Here is a 17,205-nt window from a genome sequence, read left to right as displayed (position 1 = left end):
AGCCTCGAGGCAAGTGATGCTCTCCATGTTTGCCTGTCTGGATCAGCTTCCCTCACATCCCATTGTCACAGGCACGTCTCTGGTGCATAAACACCACCCATAAACCTCAGAGATAAAGCTTCCCTCCTCAGGTGCTTTCATCATCCCCAATCCCTTTAGCAAAAAGCATGAAGGATTCATTTTGCCCATCAATTTGGATTACATTCTCCTTTTATCAGCGTTTTTTCCTGAACGACTTTGGCCGCTCACTTTGCAGGTCTGCTCAGGTACTGAGCTTGCCTCACTGAAAACTTCAAAACCTTGTTGAAAGGAAGGAAAAATCACCAGTTGTGTGTGCTGGACTATTGCAAGGGGCTCATCAATTATGCAGGGTTTGGAATATGTTAAGCTACCCATGGCTGTTTGATAGCTGGGTGATATGATTTATGGGAACAGCCAAGATTCAATTACTGATTTCCCATAAATTATCTATACAGCCCTTTCATCCTATGCCAGGTTATGAAGGGCTCTGATGAACAGAGGGGACCAGAGACGGGGTTCTCTGACCATGAAACAAACTGGGATTTTCAAAGAGATATCAAAAGGAAAGAAACAACAAGTGAAGTAGCACCTGTGGGAGGTGTCAGACTTCAGATTCATGAAATTGGACTGTCATTTCCAGGCAGGAGCAGGAACATTTAGTACAGATACACTGATCAAGTCAGTCTTCAGACTATTTGTCCTTGACTCCTTATCATGGGCTGTGGGAGAGGCAGATATGGCTGGAAGGAAATAGCACTTTTTGCTGCATCTTACAAACCTGTAAATATTATTGACAGGAATCATTTAATAAGTGCCTGGGAAATTTGAGGTACAAGAACTGACTAAAGCAAGGGTTTTTTCAGAATAGAGAAAGCACAACCGGCCCTTAGGAATAACAAAACCAATTTAAGAGAGGCTAGCATTGCAGAGGAGTGAAATGACTGTCAATCTTGTATGAGGCAATACTGACCATAAAATCCCAGCATATCTTGGGTTTAGGAAGCATTTAGGAATCTCACTCAGAAGCTGCAAATGAAATGTGAGCAGAGGGGGAAGGAGCTGCAGGAGCAAATCTTCTTGTCACACCACTGAGCTAGGTCCTGGCTAGGGCTCTTTCCTCTCAGCCACTCAAGGACATCACAATGCTGCTGTTTATATTTATTTTCCCTTTTCCAGTCAGCCTGAAAGGCAGCAAGCCCAGTCTCTGACATGCACCACCTCCATTATCACCACTCTCATTTCAAATCTGAGGTTTGTAACCTGCTCCATGGCAGCTGGAAGGAGAAAACTGCCTAACTAGAGAATAAACACACCATCCAGAGGAGTGTAAAACAATCCTTCCACCACACTTTGAAGGATTGAAAGGGGAAATAAAGGCAGACAAAAGAAAAGCCAAACAGGGAACTCCAGCAGGATTTCTCTGTGCTCTTGGGGGTTACAGGCAATAATCTTTGCCTCCCTCTGTACCACAGGGGAAACACACAGCTCTCAAGATCAGCACAAATGCACATGAAGCCTGGGCTCCTGGGTGGGGCACACTGTTGCATTTCCTAAATTTAGATGCTTGAATTCTCCCTGCTCCCACCATTGACTTTTCTCCTACCAAAGAAAAGTCACACTAATTCTCATCAGGAGTACACTGTGCCTAACAAGTTATGGACAGGGAAGGAAGCAGAGCACTGAAAAATATCTTCCATAGGGATATCAAATTTTTTAGCTCTCGTTATTATTTACTCTGGATTTGTCTTTTTTCCTAATTTTTTTATTTTGTACCACTCTGTGCCACCCCCTCCCATTCTCACAAGTGAGTGAGAGGGAAAGGCTGAAACAAGCAGTTGTTTGTCTGCTTGTCTTAAAATAACAGAGTGAAAATTAATGTGGCTCCTTCTTTGTGAAGCAAAAGCTCAGTCTGGGGCACTGCTATAATGGAGCAGCTGAGGGAAATGGATGCTATTAGCCTGGTTACAATCCCTTTACTTAGGGCTGGCCATTACAGATCTCCCCCCTTAATTGTGCAACCTCCTCTACACACAAATAACAGGTGAGACTGTAATGATGGGTTGTTCCACGCCAGAGCACTCAACTGGCAAAGTGATTCTCACAGAAAATTGTCTCTGCTCACCTGAGCAAACCCTGCAAGGTGCTCAGGGAGCCAGGCTTGTGCTCTACACCAGGGACACAGCAGCCACTGCAGGGATTGCTCTTGGCACTGCAACAGAAACAGCCCAAACATCACCATCAGCACCAGTGAGGGACAAACCCGCCCCAGAAGAGGCTCTGCTCTCTGGGAAAGGTCACAGAATGTTTAAACTGTGGCAAACTCTCATCTGTACTCCAGCAGCTTCACCACCACAGGCCCATGGGGTACAAGCTCCAGACAGGCTTTTGAGCAGTGGTTGGAGTCACAGCTCTGGGATGTAGCAAAAAAGAGAGGCTGGTTCCTCAACCCCTGTGGGTTTTGGATGCACTTTCTCCACAGGCATTGTCCGGAGGAGCTTTTTACTGATTGAGGAGACTCTGGCCAGCACACCACAATGATTAAGAAAGGTCCAGGATTTGCTAAGCCAGCACCCCAGGTCTCTCAGGGGAGTAGCACACAGCAGTGGAGCCCTTCCTTGGGGTGACCAGTCCATGGACTGCTTGAATCTCCCTTATTTGCCAGCCCTTTGTTTTCTTCCTGTAAATGTCTGAAATGATTAATTTAAGATTTAAAGACCAAAGTTACTGTAGTGTGCCCAAAATAATAAATGTCTGAGATTTTCAATTCCCCTAAATGCAGAAGTGCTGGATCCCGTTTCTGGAATGCGTCACACGGAGCCATTACCCCACAGCCATTCATTAGCACAAGGTCAGCACATTCTCTGGTGTCTCTTCATGACTGCACAATGAACAAGCACTGCCTCTGCCATGGGCAGGCTCCAGTTGTGGATGGACAGCCAGATTCTGGCTGCCCAAAATGATCAGGAGTACAGTGCTGGGCTTTGGGGGTAAGCGTGACTGGGTAGAACAGGAGAGGAGGAGAAGGGAGACTAAGCTGCCTGTGTTATGAGCCTAAACAACAAACAAAAAACCACACTGCTCGAGGGGGATGTGCAAAACAACCTGAACTACTCCAAAGAATAGCTCTATAAACAGAAAATGAGTGATTGCTTTCATCCACAAAAGATTTCAAGAAATAGGAGGAAGGGAACAGTAGGAAACAAAATAGCAGGGAAAACTGAAAAAGAGAGTTCAGGCTGGGTCTAGTCCCCATCTGTTCATACCTCCAACATCTGCTGCCAGTTATACCATGGTGGGCTCTTGATGTGAAAAAGATTTGAGCTCCTTCCTCAAATTCACCACAGCCCCTCCCACAAGGAAGAATTTGCTGGACAAAGGTGGGAAGGAGACTGGGGAGAGGCTCAGACTCACCCCGAGCCCCAGACATTGCTCCAGACTCTTCCCAGGTTTGGGGTGCATCAATCCAGTGAACCAATCCATGCCATCCTCTCCACTTCTGTCCAAGCTTTGTCTGCTCCTGTCTAACCCCATTTCTGCAAGGACTCTCCAGGACTTTATGTGATTCCCCAGGCTCCCCCTGCAATATGCCCTTTCTGGCACCTCAAATATGTAAAATGCTCACTCCCTACTCCTGCCCTTGCTTCTCCCACTTTCTCTGAGCTTCCTCTGCCTGCCTTTCATTTTCAAAGATTCCAGAGGTAATATTTTATTGTAATGGGTTTTATTATGATGAGGTACAACACCCTTAAGTGCTTTGGTGAAGGAAGAAAGAAAGGTTGTGCTATAAATAAAATTCTCATCTGCAATCAGAGGCACACAGGTGATGGATGTGTGGGGGTGACTGCACACATGTCCCCACAGGGCAGCCCTCCTCTGGGGGGGAGCTGCTCTGGAAGGAGCCAGGGTCACAGTGGAGGCCTTTTGGCAGAGGCTTCCTTGCACAAGGAGTGAGCCAGCTAGTCTGGGAGCCAACAAGTGAGCAGGGAGAACCAGCCACAAACTGGCTGCTTGTGTTGCCTTTTCTGCTGTGGATCAACACAAATGTTTCTGTTTTGTGGCATCTTTGAGTCTGGGCTAATTAACTCCTGTCCCCCATCCTGCCAACTCAAACTGGTCAATACACAGGCTGGATTCATTCCCCAGTGTAACTTCTCTCAATATGTCACAGCTGGGTTGTTTTGCTGTTGTTGTTTTGTTTGTTTGTTTATTTTTAATAGGGCTAACTGGTTTAAGAGAGGGAATAAATTCCTACAGCAGGAGAAGGAGAGAACAAAGAAAGTTTCCAACTCCTGAAATCATTCTCCTTTGAGCTACACTGTGAATGAAGGGAGCCAGGGGAAGATGATGACATGGAGAGGAAACAAAACAAAGCAAAGCAAAAATAGATATCTAATAAAGAAAAAAGGCACAGAGAAGAACAGAGGAGGGGGGTTATCTATCCTGCAGCTTTACAGGCAGTATTAGCATCTTGTTGCCTAATGAGCCATAGAGGTAATAGACACACCATGAAAATAAAAGTGGGAGGGAAAAGCAAGCATCAATAACACAGAAAAACAACCACAGAGGCTGCTGCTAAGCAAATGTCACTGCTCTCACCTTCTCTGAGCCTTCCCTTCCCTTCCCAGATGTTTGTTCTCTCTCTTCTGGCACTTCATCTCTGCAACCATTACATTTTTATTATGTCCTGGGGTTTTGAGTTGGTAACAGCCAAGGGGCAGGATTCAAGAACAGCTCCCAGGGGTCCTTTCCAAGTGTTGGCTTCTCCTTCTCGTGGTGCAGAGATGGTCTGGCCTCATTGAAGTTCAGGAGGGACCAGAGTACAAGGACACAGTGATGTCACCTCTCAGTGTGTCACAGGTTGGATTCCATGCTCAGGAAAAGCAAAAAGAGCCAGGCCTGCCAGCTTGGCTCAGCACAGCTGGGTTTGGTGAGACAGCCCTCTGCTCTGAAAACCCTTTGCTTGTTCACAGGAGCACAACCAAAGCTCACAGAACAGCATCCACCATCCTTAGCAGCTATTTTACTGGCACAGCTTTTAGGCAGGAAGCTGGGGCAGTGACAGGAGTGACAGACAAGCAGGGGAATGTCACTGCCCCATCTCCTCACCTAAAAACCTCTGCCAGCAACTTGAACATTAAATGCAGCTGATCCTCTTTTAAACTACCTTTGTTTTCTTTTTGGACACAAAAGAAAATGCCCTAGCCTGTTTCTCCCCTTTCCCTATTTATTTTTCCTTTTTCAAATCATCAGTCCCTTTTCCTGTCTTTTCATCCACAGCTCCTGCAGCTGCCTTCAAGGTTTATTCCTTCCCTGCAGGATTATTTGGAAGTTTGCTTGTGCAGGGCGAAGAGCATTTCTGTAATAAAGCCTCAGCCACATTCCATTAGTGTCATTTCCATCTGCAGAAGTGAAGTGTCAGCTAATAAAAGGTAGCACAGACCCCTTGGGCAAGATAAAATGAGAGAGCAAGGGGGGGGGAAATCTACCATCAGAGATGGAGAAATGATAAATGTCTTTCCAGAAGCAGGAGCACCTGGAATGGGAAGAAGGGAGCACTGGGGGATGGGGAGGGGAAACAAAGAAGGGGGGAATATTATCTCTGCTAAGAAAGGTTTGTTTTTGGAAGGTCTCATGAACTCAAAAATGACCTTCTGCCCATCTTCTCTGTACAGTCAGGGCAATATCCAGCCTGGCTGCACCTCTGCAGGGAGAGGATAATGTGCAATTATTGCTTGTGAGCAGCAGTGGCCTGGGGGAGCAGTGGGAGCTGCAAAGCTGGGTCCAGCCAGGCAGGGCTCAGCAAGGCAGGGCCCAGCAAGGCAGGGCTCAGCAAGGCAGGGCTCAGCCAGGCAGGGCTCAGCCAGGCAGGGCTCAGCCAGGCAGGGCCCAGCAAGGCAGGGCTCAGCAAGGCAGGGCCCAGCAAAGCAGGGCTCAGCAAGGCAGGGCTCAGCAAGGCAGGGCCATCAAGGCAGGGCTCAGCAAGGCAGGGCTCAGCAAGGCAGGGCCATCAAGGCAGGGCTCAGCAAGGCAGGGCCCAGCAAGGCAGGGCTCAGCCAGGCAGGGCCCAGCAAGGCAGGGCCCAGCCAGGCAGGGCTCAGCAAGGCAGGGCTCAGCCAGGCAGGGCTCAGCAAGGCAGGGCTCAGCAAGGCAGGGCTCAGCAAGGCAGGGCTCAGCCAGGCAGGGTCCAGCCAGGCAGGGCCCAGCCATGCACACAAAAACCACACTCAGGCCATGTCCAGGTGGCTCTGCTGAGCCTTGTCCCTCCAGAGGGATGACAGCAGACAGGGGTGTCACTGGCTGTGTCTGAGCTGTGAGACCCAAAGGCATTTCTGAGACAACTTTGTCTGCCTCAGCCCTTCCCTGACCCCGTCCAGCAGGCTCCCCCATCCAGATGATGTCAGGACAAGCCTGCAGGGTCCATCACAGGGTGCACCTCCCCTGCAGCTCAGGGGCACATTTATGACCCATTTGGTCCCTGTCTGCTCCCATTAATCAGGAGGGAGGTGACTGCAGTGCTGCTGTGGCCTCAGAGCTGCCCACCAGCCCTCACCAGCCCCACATGCTGTGCAGCAAGGCAGGCACATCACCTCTCTCTCCAGAGCACCCTTCCCTCTGGACAAGGACAGCAAGCCTCAAATGCCACAAAAGAAAAAAAAATTTAAAAAAATCAGTTAAAAAGGCCCAATTTTTTTCCCCTGCAACTCAAATATATCTCCCTGAGCTCAGATGATCTTTGTCTGGACACAGGCTCCAACTCTGGAGAAATCTCAGTTCTCTGCTGATTTTATCCATGACATTCAAGATTTCCAGGACCAGAGCAATTACTGCTCATTGCAAACAGCTCCCAGCTCTGTTAGAGAAGCACGATCATGGAAGAGCATCTCTGATCAGATTTGTGCCAATGTGGCAGCTCTAAGTGCCCTAATCATGTTGGCACAGGCAAACGTGATCCCATGACAGGTTTCAGGTGTGCCCTAGCCCAGGGTTCCCAGGTCTCCAGGTGGGCAGCTGGCAGAGGATGACAACCTTCAGGCTTTTTCATTTCCCTGAGGAATATGATCAGCCCAGACTAAGCCCAAAGGTTGTGTCCATGAGGTCTGTCTGAGCAGTGATGTGCACCTCAGCCACAGGTGTTCCTTCTAAAATATGCAATACACATGTACAGTTTTTCTCCCAGTAATGGCAAACCCTTCTTCACTTCTGCCCTCAGAAACAAGGCTGTTGCTCAATTCCCTCCCACCAGCAGCACATTACTGTCAATATTTTGGAAAGCAATCATGTCAAACAAAACCATCATACAGGTAAATACAGAAAGCTGCTGCAGTGTTTATAGGCCTCAGGTTATCTTAGTTGTCCACCCAAAAGTACTTAGGGATAAATTAAGGACATTCCTTTTGATTTTAAATGGAAATATTATCACCTGCTAGCCATGCTCCCCTCCTCATTGCATGGAGTACATTTGGATTTTTCCCTACAACTGTATAGAAGCATCACCCTGGGGGCACTGGCAGGGATTTTAAGCCTGTGACAGATAACCATGTCCCTCCAATTTCCTGGCTAAAAGCTCCCTAAATTCACATAGCTGAGCACTCCAGGGAGCCAACTGGATAGCAGTTTGCTTAATAAAAGTTGCCTTTATACAAAGATCTAAATCCTATTTTCCAAGAACTGACAGGGGATTTTCAGGGTGTAATCCACCTGCTGCTGGCCCTCCACTGCAAAAAAACTTCTCACTTGCTGGGTGGGATTTTTTTTGTCACTGGAGAACAACACAGGGTTTTTCTGGTGGTGCTGGGAGAGGGGAATGTGGGAGCACCTGAGGATTGCCACAGGCAGAGGAAAAAGGTTGGGCAGTTTTTTCCATGTCTGCTGAACAGCCTGTTATCAAAAACAACAGGATAGAGAAGGGATTGCTGAAGAGGCTGCAATTCTCTGAAATTTTGCTCAGGGAAATGATTACCACGTTCAGTGTGGAAGTCTGAATCGACAGACAGGTCTCTGAAGGACCTTGGAAAGCCCTTTTTGTTGTTTCAGAAGCAAATTCACCTATGATCCCATCACTGCTCAGAGAATCTGAATCACTCCCAGGTAAGCCCCGGGGATTCCCAGCTGTGCTGAGACATCTCCATTCTGATGTGAAAGTGCCACTGTGTCACCCTCCTGCCACAAGGAACAGTCACCTGGGTGAAAATGAGGCTGGTATGACAGGAGTGATTAAAGCTTGGAACAAATACCCATCAATGATTCAAAATATTTGAGGAAGATCTGCTCGTCTCTAGGGCCTAAAATCCCATCTTGTGCAAGGCTCCTTTTCCCAGGAAAGCATTCACAGTGGTCCTTTAAGCCTCTGAAACACAGGCAATGGATTATTAACAAATGTGAGTGGAAGGGTAGCTCAGTTTAATGTCACCTTTGTATACAGACAGGCTTCCATCCTTTCTTCACAGAAAGATTATCCTCCCCACAGATAGATGCTGGAAGCCATCCAAGAATTTAAGAACATTCTTTCATTCACAGGTGTTTTTGGAGCTTACAACAGCAGTGCTTATTCTGGAAGATGATGAGGGAGAGAATTGCCTTGGCCCTTCAATCAGCTTTTGCCCATTTCACATCAAATTGCTATCTGATAATACTCAGTGAAAAGTGGAACACTCTAATGCAAACAGAAATGGCTCCAGCAGCCAGGAGAAACACTAATGACACAAATTAAATGGAAAGACACTGAAGCATGCAGTGCACCTCACTGTCCTGGTGGACAAGATAAATGTGAGCCAGCAAATGTGCCCCCGTGGCAGGTCAGCCAGCAGGACCCCAGGCTGTGCCAGCAGGGCAGTGCCAGCAGGTCAGGGCAGATGTGGTCACTCCCTTCTAGTCAGCACTGGTGACACACATCTGGAGCCCTGTGTCACCTCCCCAGAGCAAGAAAGATGTGGATGTTCTGGAGGGTGTCCAGCAAAGGACAATGTCCCTAAAGGGACTTTATGCTCAAGGGCTGAGGGAGCTGGGGTGGTTTGGCCTGGAGAAGAGAACACTCAGGGACAGCTTGTCCATGTGCATTGATACCTGAGGGAGGAAGCACAGATGGCAGGGCCACACTCTCCTCAGTGGTGCCCAGAGTCAGAGAAGAGGCAAAGGGCACAAACCAAAATAAAGGAGCACCTGCCTTGGCTCTCACCTCCTCCCAAAGCAAAATCCCACGTGGCAGCATGACTGGATTGACACTGGAGAAAACATCTCCATTTCTCACCAGACCATTTACCTGGGCTTAGAGACAGGGATGAGAAAGTTCCCACTCACCTTGCTCAGACAAGCAGGGTGTGAAGCTGAATTCACCAACAAAGCTTCAGCAACAGCAGAGAGAGAGGGAGAATTTCAGAAAATGCATTCAGCTGCTGACAGCAGCCCAACAAAGGATCACTATAAAGGCATGCAGAGTTTGTGACAGGGAGCTGGTCTGGGACTGAGGGACCTTAGTTACAACAGCAGGGTGGAGAAGTGGAGCTGGAATCTATAGAAGGAGAAGAAATTATGACCTGACTGAGTGATATCTATTCCAGAGGGACTGAGGGAGGAGAGAAACTACAAAACTGCTTAAGACTGTATCAAACACACAGAATGAAGACCATGAACTTAAAGATGTGGAAAGGTCATGCCACAAAGGAGTAGAGGTGGAAATCAAGAGAAGCAAAAATAAAACAACTGCAGTGGAGAGTGCAAAGAGAGAGAGCAGGATAAAAAAAGCTGGACAAGAATATTGACAAGTCAAAAATATCAATTCTGTGCTTCCTTAGCCAATAAGGCTGCCACCATGGGATCTGGGGAGGATGGAGGAAGTTCAGAGATGCAATCCCCTGCTCCCTCTCCCAACCAGACAAAGGCCAGGGTTAGCTCACACCTGTACAAATATTGCAATGACTCTGCAAACCTACACGGTTTTTGCTGTCATGAGTTTTTCTTAACAGTAAAGAAAGATGGTCTGTGCCACCAAGATTTTACTTTTTCCCCTCACTTCTCCAGCCCCAGCAGAGCCCCAGTCAGCCCAGATATGCCTCCACACGTCTTGCAGCCCAAGTGAGTGCCTACATCAAAGAGAGAAAAGGGAGAAGAATCCCATGACATTTTCTTCTCTGTCACAGCCAGATTGTCTTAAACCCAGTGTTGAGCCAATGACATAAGCTGCCTTTTCCAGCCTGAGACATGACCTCCTCTTTCCTCTCCATGTATTTCATTAGCTCTAAATTATTCCTGCTGCCAAGATATTTGAAAGCAAATTGCCAAAAAGCTTCAATCGGTACCCCCAGTATTTGATTCCCTAACAGGACTCAGTGCCCTGTCTAAATCTCATCAAGACATGACTTGAAGGCACAACATCCTAACCAAGAAACACTGAGAGGGAGAGGCAGAACATAAGGCAAGAGATGTTTCACATAAAAACCCCGGAAGACTTAGCAGAGTCGATTTTTCTTTCATTCAGGGGCCATTCCCATATTCATCTGGGCCCAAAAAATAGACCAAGGAGCAGAAAGAAGCAAAGAGGGGTTGTAAGCAGGGGGTGAGAACATGGGTGTCTGCTACCATCCTGTGTCAGTGTCTTTGACAGGACAAAGCTTTGGGGAGGGTTTTAGTAGGAGAAAATGCTGCCCCAGTGAATCACAACACTGGGAAAATTAATTAGGTACTATTAAGTTAGCTGTAAGCATGCACAGCTCTGTGAACACCCAACCTTTCCCCATTATTACTGAATCACAACACAATCTGCCACCAGAGCCTTCCCAGACCCAGGCCAGGACTGAAATAGCAGGGCCCCTGGCTGTGGTGACAGAGATGCCACTGTGAATGTGCACAGGGAGGCTGCAGCTGCCAGAGGAACAGCTCCAGAGCCTGCTCAGGGGCACCCCTGCGTCCAAGGAGCTACTGCTGGAGCAGGTACAGTGCAGGACTGAGAGGCTGAGAGGAGTCCAAGGTGGAAGAGAGAGAAAGAGAGGAGTTTGGGGTTGGACAGACTGTGTCTTTTCAGGAGAACCAGATCAGGAGTGCTGTTGTAGCTGCAGGTCAAACCCAGGGGACAGTAATGGAGCTGCAGGCTGGCTTTGACTTTAGGTGCCCCAGGTTGGAGCTGAGGCAAATTTGCAGATTTGATCAGGAGGTCAAAGAGAACTTGGTTCAAGCTCTTTTCAGCTAAGGGAAGAAACATCTCTCCTGCCTGTGACAGTGCACTAGAGGCTACAGATTGGAGCCTGACTGCACAACTGCCTCCTCTTCAGAAGGGAGAAACAGACAGTCCTGATTTGGACTGCTTTGGGTGAAGGTCAGCTGGCTGTGCCCAGCCCTGGACTGCACAGTGCCAGGATGTGCCCAGTGTCTGCTGGGTTGCACATGGATGTTGCTCTACATGGAATCATAAAGGATGAAAAAGACCTCCAAGTTCATTGAGGCCAAGCCCTACCACTAAACTCAATGGCACATCCAGTCATTTCCTGAACACTTCCAGGGATGGTGACTCCACCACCTCCCTGCACAGCCCATCCCAATGCTCAACCACCCTTGCAGTGATGGAATTCTTCCTGATGTCCAACCTGAACCTCCCCTGGCACAGCTTGACACACATCAGAAACAGACACAGGATGTTATTACTGAGTCTGGAGCGGGATCCCCAAACTTCCAACTTTTTCTTGTCATGCTGCTGAGGGCAGCTAGTTGAAAGGGTTTTTTAACATGTGCTTGGCAGGCAAAGATGGGATTCAGTTGCCTGTTTCCCTTGGCCTCCCCTGCCCCTCTCCTCCCCTTGCTGTCTCTCTCTGGGTCCCACAGCAGCCTGCTCATGTGCTGACATGCAGAGAGCAGGTTTGCCCACTGGCAGGAATGGTGCTGGGCCATCAGAGACTCTCCCAGCAGGAGCACCAGCACCTGCCAACCACCTTGGCACGCACCATGGGCTCCAACAGGGCAGGAGCAAAGCAGTAGGTACAGCACAGCTGAGCTGCCCTGGCAGCCCCTGCTCTCCCCCCAGCCTGCCTGGTAATGAAGTCATTTTGGCCAGCAGGACAGGCAGCAGATGGGCTGTCACTCAGTCACTCAGGGTGCACCAGCAGCTCCTCAGGGTGAGAACTTATTAAGGTTGGTGTTTTACAAACGCAATCAAGGGAGAGAGCTTGAGCCATGTTATGACAGCAATAAAAGTGTGTCCTGCTTCGTCAGCACTTTGGAAAAATTAGTTTAAACGTCCTCAGTGGCAAACAGCATTTAGTGCTGCTCAGCACAGGAGGGAGAGGCAGGAAAAAGAGACTACACAGGCTTTTTAAAAATAAAACTCAAAGTGAGTTTGGCACAAGTAAATCACAAGCAACCATCTCCCTACAGTGCCCCGCTGCAGGAAACTCCTTCCTGAGATAAATCAGTGCCACATCTAGCTAAACACTAAAGCACTGCCAGCTCTTGCTGCATAGTGCACCTTCCTCCATGCTATGGGGATTAGCACCTGCACCTCCTCAGAGAATTGCAGTACCTCACCTCACACTGCACCACCAGGTTCTACAGTGCTCACTGTCTCACCGTGCCTACTGTGCCTCTTTTTTCCTTGCTCTCAAGTCTACACTGCAGTGCAAACTCCATGGTGAACCTCAAAAATCAATTGCAATTATAGAACTTGATTTTCCCTCTGCCAAAATGTTTTGTTGGTTTTTTTTTCTAGATAGATCCTCAAATTCTGATCCAAAGTGTGTTTTCTCTTCCTTTCATCTTTCAAAAAAACTGAATCACACAAATTACAAATTTTTGTAAGGGTCTAGGGAAACAGAAGACAGGAACAATAGATATCCTCACCACTTTTCTAAAAAATAACCACAGAGACAAAAAAATCCCAATAAACTAAATAGCATCATTCAGAAAGAAAAATGCCTCCAGGCTTGAAACTAAGCAGTGTAGCCCCAAAATACCAGTTTGATTTAGCTGGAAAAAAAGGGCAGCTGAAACAAAACACAAACAATTCTGCATCAGCTCTCCAGAGCATCCTTCCACAGCACTGATGCAGCTCCCTTTCTGCAGGGAGGAGAAATCACACCCCCTTATTGACCTCCCTGCACACTCTCCTGACAGCCCTTGTAAGTTCATGGTCTGCTGTCCCTGAGCTGCTTCTGGGCCAATTTGCATGAGGGAAACTGTAAATGTCACACCAAAACACTTACAGTGGTATTCTCCCGAAGCAAATAAAGCTTAGGACCAGCAAGCAGAGAAAATTACACCCACAAAGCAGCCATAAGTCAGCCACATTCCAGACAATTTGCAAGTTTTGTTGTCTCACAAGAATTTGGCAAATTCTAAGGTTTTTCTTTAGACAAAATGTAGTGTTTTCTTACTTCCCCACTGTGAAGTTAAAAACCTTATGGTACAAAGGGTGCTGTCACCCTGATAACACAGGGCAGGGACACCTCCCTCCTGAGGTGGGGAATATTAGGTTCCCCTTCCCACCCATGGCAGTAAAAGGCTGGAAACTCCACAAAGAATTTGAGGTTCATTCAGAATCATAGAATCATTTGGGCTGAAGAAAATCTTGAAGTTCATTGGGTCCAACCATTGATCCAGCACTGCTCAGCCCATCACTAAACCATGTTCCCAAGTGTCACATACACATCTTTTAAATCTGAGGCCTCAACCCTGTGCAGGTGCCTGACAGGCTCTCCAGACTGAAATGGGAGGTTGTCTGGAGGGTACCATAGATGCTTTGGAATCCAAATTTGGTGGGCTGAACTGGGGGTGGGAGATATCAGCTTTGGATGTTTGGAAGTTTCCAAGGAGTGGGGAACCCCTCATGTCCCTGGGGAACAGCACCTAGTGGTACCCCACAACTAAAACCAATCACATTTTAATGGAAATTAACCAAAACTTGCCTAAATGCAGCTCCATTGCAGGTGAGGGACCAGAGCAGATTCTCCACATCAACTGAGAAATAAATAATTCACACTAAAATTGCCACAAATCACTTGGTCCCCACTACAACAGCAGAGCACACCATCTTTCTGTGTATTTCCTTTCCTCTCAGCTCAACCCAACACATTTTCAAAGACTGAAACTCTCTCAATGTGGCTCAGATAATGGAGAATAAGATGGGAGAAACATATATCAACATGCCCAGTCTCTCCAGCCAGCCAGAAAGAAAGAAGGTGTTTAATACAGCCCTGGCAAGGGTCAAAACTACCTTTGATAAATCATTCATTCTCCTGGTTCCTGTGAGTTGTTCTTCCAGATCAGTGATGTTCTGGGTGAGGTTTACAGGGGATATTTTTCCCCTCTCAGAGCAAGATCACCCAGCTCTGGCAGACACAACCTGTGATGGCTCCAGCAGCAGAGACAGAGCTGAAGATGTGGATGCACTGCAAGCCTCAGCCTGGAGGTCTCAGGAACCTGCAGGGACAGTGCAGGGACAAGCTGCAGTGGGGCAGGATGGGTCCACCCCATCCCTCACCACAGGGAATTTCTCTCTGTGTATCTGAGCAAGCCCAGAATGTGAAACAGCTTCTCTTCCCTCCCATTTCTTCATCAGTTTTTTTCCTCAAAGATCCAATTCTCTCTCATGTCAGCCCTTCCTTACACTGCTGTCCCAAGGCTCTGTGTGTACCCCAGCTAAAAGTTCCTGAGAGCAGGTGAAGGCACAGGGTTAGAGTTCAGCAAGCAGGGAACTGAGAGTGTGACCCAGATGCTCCACTTGGTGCAATACTCAGTGCTAGATAAGAGATTTACACCAAACCAGTCCCAAACTATAGCACACCTCACTGCTGTGCCATTTAGACAACGCCATGCTCTGCTTTTATGGCCCTTCCCTCCGCAGTATTCTGGTGCCCGAGCTGAAGAAACCACCCAGATCATAGAAAAGTGATTTTCAGGGTAACTAGACAGGGAAAGAAATAAAGATGGAAATATGTATATGTGGCCTGCAAGCTGCTCACCAAACATCCAAACTTTTTTTCCAGTGTGCTTGAGGGTCCCAAATGTTTTTGTTTTTTTTTTTTTTTTTTTTTGTGGGGAGGAAAAAACCACAATAAGCAATGACAAAAAAAAAAAAAAAAAAGAAACAAAAAAAACCACCAAACAAAAAAACTCCCACCCCACAGGCAAAGCCAGAGAGCAATGAATCTATTCCATTTTGCCCTCAAGTTCCCACCATATAAATCTTGGCACAAACCCCCTTCATGGAGCTCCTGCACTGCCTTCAGCAACCTCCTCCCAACCCAAGAGACATTCAGCTGCACCAGGGCTCTTCCAGCACAGGAGCCTCTGCCAAGGAAAAGCAATTTCCTCGTGTCCTTCCTGTCCCCCTCTGTCACATTCCAAGCAAGGCAGAGCCTGGCCCAGAAGATGTTGCTGTGAGGAAGGAGCTCAGGCAACACCAGACTGATTCAGCATCTTGGCTGCTCACACAGGAGCACTGGGCAAAAATGACCTGTACTCACTGGGAGAGAAGAGACTCAGAGGTGACCAAGGAAAAACATAACTCTAAAGAGAATTCATGAGATGATATGAAACTGTTTAGGTTTATGGCAAATGTGGGAAGCAGGTGGCATAAATGAAAAAGCTCAGGAAAGGTCAAGCCTTGGAGGAATTGAGCGAGGATCTCTACGTGCAGGGAAGAACTGATCTGAAACACTCTTGCCAGAGGCAGCAGGGAAGAAAAATCAAATAAATAGTTTTGAAGGAATTGGAGGATGGAATTCATCTCCTTGTAAGCATCTAGAAATGAAGTGTGTAACCTGGGCCTGTCATCCAGGCTCCCTCAACACCAGAGAGAGAGAAATACATTTTAGAGGGCAAGTAATCCTGGCTACCTGTGAAAATGCCTGTTAGCATGGATCCAGGAACTGGCTCAGAGATGAGGTGAGGAAAATCCCAACCTTAATCACTGCAGAGCTCCTGAGAAGGTGACAAACTTTTGCCAGCATGAATTTAATGAGGTGTCTCCTTGGAGTGGCACCCCACCAAGTTCTAGCAGAGACATGTGGATGTGAGTCTGGCCATGTGTCAGCTCCAGCTGACCAACAAAACTCAGCAAAACCAAAACTAAATGGTCTTTATTAACCTTTAAATACCTGGGGGATTTATTAAAAAAAAAAAAAAAAAAGGAAAAAAAAAGATGGAAAAATAAAAGGAAATATGATGATTGCTAATGCAATAAATGAAGAAAATATATTTGATTCCTTTTTACCTGGATCTCTAGTTATTTTAGAAAGAGATTGGTTATGAGGTAAATTTCATTTATTCCTAATAAAAGAAGAATGCTACATTTTTTTTGACAAGTGTTCTTCAATAAGCCACCTGGATAGTTCTAGTAACAGGTAATAAAATGAAATATGATAGGATTTCCAAGAAGATCCCAGCAGTTAACAAGGGAAATGATTTCACAGCTCTTCCCTAGGAGGCACCCAGATTTCCCAGGGATAATAAGAAAGCTTTAATCAGTCCCTTTGCAAGGTGTGCAGAGGAGGTTTTCAAGATGTGGCTTTATACCTGTCCTAGCTGTAGCTGTTACTTAAGAAGCAGCAAAGTGAAATCAGAGACTTGGCTGGATGAAAGCCAGGCCTGTGCAGCTGAGCAGCACTGGGGCGTGCTGGGCATCACAGAAGGAAAGACAGGGTGAGTTTTACTGGGAGCACCACAGGCACAGCAGCTGCAGCTGTCCTGGGTCTAATTCTTGTTTTACCCAAACAGACAAACAAGGTTTTAGCTCTTCTTGATCCATGGGCTCAGCCTGGTTGCAGACCCACACTGCTCCAAAGGGTGCCTGGTCTTGCACAGCCATAATTCCCAGTTTGTTCTCCCCAGATTTACATTTACAGGGCCTTTGCTGGATGTCATGGAAGCTGGCTGTGAAGAAGGAAAATACTTGAGATGCTTAAACAAATCATCCTTCTATGTTTTGACTCTACATTAAGGCATTATTCACCAAGTGAATAAAATGCATCAAATCTGCTGTTTCTTCTCCTAGGCCAGCTTCTGTTGGCCCTTGCATTTTGTGTGAGTTTCTCCTTGCTTTTCCAACACATTTCCCCATCCTAGCAGAGCTGCCCCACCACTGAACAATGAGACTGCAAAGGAGCCAGGGGGATCCTCTCTTTGCTTGTCTGCAGCCAGCAGAAGAGGAGTGCTGGAGAAAGTGGCAGTGACTGCAATGCATAAATCAGAGGGACAGTATTG

The 17,205-nt window shown here is 47.3% G+C and overlaps 1 long non-coding RNA gene across 4 annotated transcripts in view; it reads right to left on the bottom strand.

Moving 5' to 3' along the window:
• Positions 1-4,824, bottom strand: part of LOC127060122 (uncharacterized) — a 65,864-nt gene extending 61,040 nt beyond the window's left edge. For all 4 annotated transcript variants that reach the window (XR_007778773.1, XR_007778772.1, XR_007778771.1 and 1 more), the window contains exon 1: positions 4,618-4,824. This is a non-coding gene — a long non-coding RNA (uncharacterized LOC127060122). The remainder of the gene's footprint in view (positions 1-4,617) is intronic.
• Between the last annotated feature and the right edge of the window lie 12,381 nt (positions 4,825-17,205).

The sequence above is a fragment of the Serinus canaria genome, chromosome 13 (genome assembly GCF_022539315.1).
Source record: "Serinus canaria isolate serCan28SL12 chromosome 13, serCan2020, whole genome shotgun sequence".
Taxonomy (NCBI): Eukaryota; Metazoa; Chordata; class Aves; order Passeriformes; family Fringillidae; genus Serinus; species Serinus canaria.
This window is presented reverse-complemented; position numbering and strand designations above follow the sequence as displayed.